Genomic DNA, 8202 nt, shown 5'->3' on the forward strand with positions numbered 1-8202 from the left:
ATTATAAAAATCGAAAGTTTCTAGAACATGGGTGGGGGGGGGTGGGGGTCTTCACTTAACCAACAAGGGCTGGTCAGGTTTTATTTTATTTATTTATTCTTTTGCCTACTGTTTTTAATATAATATTGCAACTTGCCAGTATGACTTAATACAAGTCTAGTTGCTTTATTTATTGAAAGCCAGTGGTGGTTGATCGGCTTTTCTTCATCAGTGATGCTGTCATTCTCACATACTATTTTGTAGGGGGCAACTTCAGCACATCATTATTATATACTATAAGCCAGACTCATGAAAAAATCTCAAACTGGAGCTAAAATCACATATGTTTGCTGACCTGCATGTGTTGACCTTCTCTCGTTGAACATAGTTCAGTCATATTAATTTACTTGGCTCATACAACTGCTATGATACTAAATACAAACCTGGTCATACCTGCAATAATATAAAATGTGATTGGTTAATAACATATTGCATATCACCTGTAAAATATTAGTAAGAAGCTGGTCATTTCATATTAACATTGTGTATAGTTTGTTTACAGTTGTCAGATTTATTACTATAGTAGATATAATCAGTTTATAATAATAAAAGTGGCACTTTCAGGTAATCACCGCAAAGGGAATTGTAAGTGAACAATGTAGAAATATTTAATACATAAATACTGGTATTAATAAATCTAATATTGCCAATCATACAATAATGTTAACTTGGTTGTATTAGCTAAATCCGCTATATAGCCTTTGAGTGTACTAGTGGTTTCTGTGGTCACAATAAACATGTGTTTTATAAGAAGTCATCTCTTAATTTTGCAAATCTACCCTCCCAGCAAAGATCCCAATTGGTCTTGCCAATAAATTAATCTGACAGAATCATTAAAGGATAAGGACCATAACTAGATTCAAGTCACTGCAGTGTGTTATTATATCATTTAACTAAACATAACATAGTTAAGTTAAACACAGCCCCATAAGACAAAATATGAATGTTAAGTCTGTAATACTTACAGTAAGTTACTGAATGAAAGGTTGAGAATCCAAACTACTCATGCTACACTTTATGTATTTTAATGTAAATGTATTTTAGTTTTTCCTTAAAAAAATAGTGTTTCTATGCTACCAATTAAAAAGTTTGTGTAAGTCTCAGCAAAGTACAGTAGGTGCTCTACAAGTATATTTTAAGAGAACAAAAAGACAGGAGTTACTGTAGATTCCCTAACACATGACCAAATTTGACCCACATAGGACTTGCAATCCAAATGCTTTTAAATATCGTTGTATCTTTCTACCAATTTCCTGGTTGTTTTGTGAAAAAAAAATGACTCAAGTTATTGCAGTAACGCAGTCAGCGGTACCGGATCTGGCCCAATTAAACTTGTGATCCAACTGCTTTTACATAGGGTTCCTTGGACCTTGGTTGTTTCTGACCTTCTACAGTTTTTGGTTGTTTTTTTTTAATATATTGCATTAACGTCATCTGTGGTAACATATGAACGAGAAGACAGTGATGACCATATAGTATGAGTGGCCATAAAAATATTTCCTCTGGTTCCTAATGCGTGATGGACTTGTGTAGTATGAGTAGTAATCATAGTATCAAATCACGACAAGAGCCTATTATAACAGATAGCAATATCCCCCTTAACCCAGAGTGAGGCTGGGGCCATGGAAAGGAGTCTGACTTGCAGCACATGATTTAATAAGATACCAGGAAACTGTGGCACAAACTTTCTAAATTAAAACAAAAAATAAAAAACAGAAGCTGAAACTCTTATGATCTTGAACCTAAACATTTTTGTCAACAGCAGCAAAATAATTGTAATAATTTAAAAAATGGGAAGCATAATTGTGTATTTTAAACCAAGTGTTAGGTTCTGTCTTCATAGCCTGTGCTGGGTTCCACTGCACTTGATGCCTTAAATTTGCATTTAGAGAAGATTTTGATCCCATTAATCTTGTTGTCTCGATACCTACAGTTTCTTTTTACTCACTTCCAAAAGAAACACATACTATAAACATTGTGTTCAAGCTTTCAGCTTTCCCAATGGGGAAATCAACAGTACTAGGTGTGTTTGGCTAATATGACACTGTCTAAAAATAACTTTATGTTTGTTTATTATTGTTTATTATTGTGAAAACAGTGCTAATGATCGTAAACAAAACACTATCACTTAAACTCTGACATTTACAAATGACCTGTTACTTATAGGTCATGTTATTTCAAACATATCTCAAATTCAGTATAGGCATGTTTATGATTGAAGGGAAAAATATAAATATAGTTTCTAGGTTTGCAGGGAAAATGATCCTAATTTCACTATAGCTGAAGCTCTGATTCTTTTACCCATTCCACTGCTAAACAAAAAAGATATTCACAAATTAAAACAAAAACATATAGTAACTGTTAAAAGACAAATGAGGGCAAAACAATTCTAAATTATCTTTGCTGTAAATATCAACATTTTCCAATAACAAAATGAATCAAATGTTTGCAAGTGAATAGGAATAAAACAGTAAAACCATTTATAAGAAAATATATTATTCTAGGACAGCATGTTTTTATAATACTTGACATAACTAGTAACTCTATGCTGTCTGTGTACATTAAAATCCATTAAGCAGTTACACTGGAAGAAATATACGTGAATATACGTGAAACTCTCCTTATTAAAAAAAATAATAATAAAAAAAGAAATGCAGAACATTGTTAACATTCTCTTCCATTGTCACAGAAATTAAAACAAACTACAGAAAATACGAGAAATTATAATGCAGAATGATAATTTTCATTCTTAGGAAATGCAATTAGCAGAGGAAATGCTGATCAATTTAGATTTTGTTAAAACATTATTGTCACGGCTGTTTCATACAGGACCCAACTTATAGAATACTAATTGTGCTGCTCGTTCCTAAACACATTAGAGCTTCTTCTTGCCAGTTTTTTAATCATTACCAGGTTTTGCTATCTTGTTTTGTCAGTTATCTGTCTTAACCTGCAGGTAAATTGCCATATTTTATTATGTGCAAGAAATATGCCATTTTTAAATATGTTAAAAAATGAACCAATTTTTTGTGCTATTATAATACCTATCAGTACCTAGTGGTGGCTCGGGGGATAAGCCAATGCTCTGCAGTAATGCCTCGGTCTCTCTTCTCTTAGGGTCATGGTCTAAATCTTCCTGAACCGGCTCAATAAACATGTTTTAACAGATGTGCTGTAGGCTACATGAATTACATTTTACAACGCTATTGAAATATAGTGCATTCAGGTATTTTTTTTTTTGCAAAGAATATACATAACATTGGAGGCTGTGGGGTTCAGTGGTTAAAGAAACAGGCTTGTAACCAAGAGGTCCCCAGTTCAAATCCCACCTCAGCCACTGACTCATTGTGTGACCCTGAGCAAGTCACTTAACCTCCTTGTGCTCCGTCTTTCAGGTGAGACGTTGTTGTAAGTGACTCTGCAGCTGATGCATAGTTCACATGCCCTAGTCTCTGTAAGTCACCTTGGATAAAGGCGTCTGCTAAATAAACAAATAATAATGAAGCCCATCCTTTATTTATTTTTTCAGTTCGCTGTTGAGGCTGCTTCAGTGACCACTCCAGACCGATCCTCACATAGGCTATTCATTTTTATGTCTTAAATTAAGGCACGGAAGGAAGATACTAGCATCGCCGTCACTAGCTATCAGGACACCAAGGTCGTGTCTTCGGTTGTTTTTTTGCATCATCAATGCTGATGCTCATGTAAAAATTCTGCTAAAGTACAAAAGACTCCTTAATTTTCTATGTTGGTTTGCCATGTAATAGATTTGGAGGTTGAATAGTAAATACCAAGCAGTCAGATCAATACTGCCAGCTATAGCTTGAGACCTAAGTTTGACCTTGGTAGAATGTCAGCTCTGGTTACAATGCTGGATACTAGTGTTTTAAATGATTTATTGATTTTTTTTTTTGTTTTAATTATCTCAGGATTAAATGCATGCTGTTAGATTACTGCATGTATATGAGGCATGGCTGAAGTCATGGTTTAAACTTTTTTGTTTTTTTATTTCAAATACCCCTTACCTCTCATGTCGACACCTATAGTTATGAGAAAGGTTATGACTTTTGTTTTATATATTCATGATGGGACTCCCTGGCCCAACTATGTAAACCTGCCTAACTCCGGGCCAAGGGAATATGTGATATGACTTTAGTTTCCCAACCTGGTCTGACCTTAGTGGCATGATAAAGTAAGCCTAAATGTCTCTGGCAGTGTGAACTAATATACAATAATGCCAATTCATGCCTTTAAGAGCAGTGATTGGCTCTTGAATTAGGAAACATGGAATTTCATTGGACACGAGTCACTAAACTCCTGAATAATATGAAACGGGTAAGTCAGGTCTTAGTGAAGTGTTATCACAACATTAAATAAAGGTGTTTTTTTGTGAAGGCAAACAAATACTATCTATCACCCCAACGTAGAGCACAACACCGTACACATTAGTGCTAAATTAGCTATGCTTTCTTAATTTCACATTTCCCCATCGTTTTCATTGAGGACATGTATTTAATTTATATATGTGATGCATTCATTCAATAATCTACGCTGTCACTAACCTGTCTGAATTATTTGAAGAGGTCAGAGTGCCTGTCCGCCACATGCTTCGCTAAATTTGAGGTGTTGCCTCCTTTTGTTGTACAGTCTCAAAGCACCGTTTGCATATTTGCATTTGCTTTAGGATCGTTTGCTTTGCCCTGCATTCACTTCATAAGCGAAATACTTCAGCACTCCTGCTGTTCTCTTTTTCTAAGTGAGCTTGTGTGCCTCCCATCTTAACCTTTTACTCCTGAATCCTGGCTGTTTCGTTGTCATTGTTTCCACCTGGAGTATATGGTGTCCCTGCGCGGACAGAAGGTAAGCTTTTTTATTTTATTTTTTTATTGATCGACTCCGTCTTTTACATGAAGGACGCAAACACGCAATTTTCATTATACAAGCACAGAGTGCTCCGATACTTTCTGTTTTTCGGTATTACCGAATGCATAATTAATGAAAATCAGAACCGTTTTTGAAATTTGGTATCGCGGTAGTATCAAAGTATCGGTATTTTTGACAACCCTATACCTGACAACTTAAAACATGCAAAAGGGAATTACTTAAAATCTAAGTACATGCACAACCCTAGTTTGAATGTAACACTAATACATATTGTACTTATATGCTCTTCAATACCAATATCCCATGCTAACAGTATGTATCATACAACAAAATGGGTTGATTCTAAGGAGAGCACAAATGTATAGTTCAAGGATATATTGGGTCCTTAATCAGATGACAGGGCTAAATCTGGCCACTGTGACCTACAACTATACCTTCTTCATATACACATTTAATCTTTTTCATGTAGAAGTATACCTCCACTATGTTACAGTTACTAAGGGATAATAATAATAATAATAATAATAATAATAATAATAATAATAATAATAATAATATAAAATGAAAACAAGAATAACAAAAAAACAATTTTAAATGAAATACATGTTTTTATTAAGGTAAAAAACAGTAATTTAATTTAAACAAAAAAAATAAAAATAAAATAAATAATAGTAATAATAATAATAATAATAATAATAATAATAATGTCAGGGGATTTCACATTTGAAAAACAGACTGAAGTTTTATTATCTTAGCTCTCTAATTGCTTATAAGGATGTTTCTTACATGACAGCCAGCCATGAGCAAATATAAATCCTGAAATAAGCTGCCCTTATGCAAGTTTACCATGGTATTTTTGCACATTTACCATGCTTTTCCCATGGTAATACCACCTATTAACCATAAAGTACCCTGGTTTACACCATGTTAATGAATATCCGTTACCATACCTCACTGTTCTTTACATTGCTTTGCATTGCTTTCACTATGCTTTATTATGCTTTTACTATGGTATACTTTTATAAGGGTGACTTCCAAAAATAGCTCTAGTAGGAGTTTTTAAAAATGTTTTATTACTATTTTAAACAGTTAATATTGTAATGCTAAGCTCTGTACAAGGCTTTCAATCAGGTATTTAATATAATCAAAAACTCACCAGAAGTATTTTAGTGAAAAAAAAAACATTTTAAAAAGAGCTACAAATGCTTCTCTGCATCAAATCCAGTATTTGGGTGACATAACTTCAAAAATCCATGTTCTTTAAGTTAAAGATGTTGATAGTTCTCTCAGTTTCGTGGTGATTGTGACACAATTAACAGCATGTCTGTTTTTTGTACAGTATTTATACTGTTTGGGAGAACAAAATGGTTAACATGGTTGGAATGAAAATGGAGTCATTCCTGTTACTGAAATGCTGAAAATAAACAGAGCCTCGTCCTCATTAAATTCGAATACTTTTTTTTTCATTTTATAGTCAACCCTGCTGGTCTCGATTATATTACTAGTTTAGCTGATCAGAAACACATAATTTGATGCTGACCAAAACATGCGTGTGTAATAATGTTGTCTAGTGTGGCAGCTAAGAAATTACGAATCATTCAAACAAATTGCATGAACAAAAACTCCAGGTACATAGACACACACAGATCTGAAACAGAGAAGAACAAAAAAACTTACAACAAAATTTACATGGATGGACAAAGATAATGTTACTTGTACAAAACAAACAACAACAACACAAACATTTTAAGCAAACGTCCATTCAAATAAACAATGAGGCTAACAAAGATAGAACCAAAGTCTAGCAAACATTTAAAAGCAGCCTATTGCTTTGTACTAGTAGTCACATTTATCTGTATAACAATACATGTAATGTATGGTATGTAAAACTTTTTTTTTTTTTTTCTAGAATGCATTTGTGTTGTTTGAGTTCAATATTAATATTAGAACTTCAGTCATCATCACCGAGTTCAGCATCCTTGGCTTTGTCATGACGCGTTTTTAATAATGAGCATTCATGCCATTCTCTGGATCACAAGCACATCATTTTCACAGTAAATTATATAAAACGCGTCAAAAGTTGGTTGTCGAAGTTTTTTTTCCCCATAAACTACTGTACAGAAATGTATTTTTATTAATAGCTTTTGCTATACGTCATAATGAAACCAGACTTTGCCAGTAATGGTAGTGGCAGCGCATGGCTGATTTTAAATTTAACCGAATTTATGACGTGCTATGTATGCCCATAATGAACATTATACATTAGGCTATATTATGCATGCATAGAAAAATAAAATACGTACCTTATTGTGTATATTCTTGTGGGTATCTGTGTATGGAGGAACTGCTGTATCACTGTGGCTGCTCAATCACGACAGCCACTCCCCCTGTGGAAATCTGCAATATAAACAATTGGCACAGTATCATAAACACACGCAGTAGCTGGAATTGCATTCTGAATTTGTTTGAAATGGTCTCTGCATTGCTTACGTCTTTACCTGCGGTACTTCGGACAGAGAATTGCTTGCTGTTTCACCAAAGCTCTTCCATGTATGACTGCTACCTGATTCTGCTACTGTCTGTACTCCCTTACTCCCAGTCGCCGGGTATCATTGTGTGATGATGTACAGGAAATCCCACCTCCTTAGGCCCTTCTAGAGTCTGTCAATCTAACTCCTTACATTTTTCACAAACTATAATTTTGCCAAAATGCGTTAATAAAAAAAAAAAAAAACGGGTAGTTAAGTTAGACCCATCAATGTAGGTATGGGTCAGATAGGTTTTCATGTTACTCAGAACATACTTTTGTATTTACTGCCGTGGATGCTGGTTTACATTACTAACATGTTTTTTTGTTTGTTTGTTTCTTTGTTTCGTTTCTCTGTTTCTTTGTTTGTTTGTTTGTTTATAAGTTGTATATTTAAATCACAGACAGTTATAAAGCTACTGTACCAAATCTCAAAGTATAATAGATTTCAGTGTATACTGTAAATGTACATTTTAGTGACAACTCCGTTATTAAATGGCTAGGGGGCAGTATTAGGTCTAATACTAGAGTAATTGAATCTTAAAAGATTGAGCATTCCCATTTGACACAATTATAAATTAAGTGTATGTAGGCTTAGTAAACTATTGGAAATTGTATTTATTTATTTATTCATTCATTCATTCATTATATATATATATATATATATATATATATATATATATATATATATATATATATATATATATATACAGGCACCATAATAAATACTTAAGAAACCACCTTGAAATATG

General features: G+C 33.5%; 1 protein-coding gene across 5 annotated transcripts in view; it reads right to left on the reverse strand.

The window, feature by feature from the left end:
- LOC117394423 (cytoplasmic dynein 1 intermediate chain 1) overlaps positions 1-7576 on the reverse strand; it is a 102782-nt gene extending 95206 nt beyond the window's left edge. For 4 of the 5 annotated variants that reach the window (XM_033992683.3, XM_033992679.3, XM_033992681.3 and 1 more), the window contains exons 1-2: positions 7422-7576; positions 7227-7320 (exon numbers count right to left, since the gene is read on the reverse strand). The gene's annotated coding sequence lies outside the window, so the exon portion shown is untranslated. Of the gene's footprint in view, positions 1-7226; positions 7321-7413 lie in introns of all 5 variants that reach the window. The other variant, XM_059012209.1, reaches the window with a different exon arrangement.
- Between the last annotated feature and the right edge of the window lie 626 nt (positions 7577-8202).

This window comes from Acipenser ruthenus, chromosome 3 (assembly GCF_902713425.1).
Source record: "Acipenser ruthenus chromosome 3, fAciRut3.2 maternal haplotype, whole genome shotgun sequence".
Classification (NCBI taxonomy): Eukaryota; Metazoa; Chordata; class Actinopteri; order Acipenseriformes; family Acipenseridae; genus Acipenser; species Acipenser ruthenus.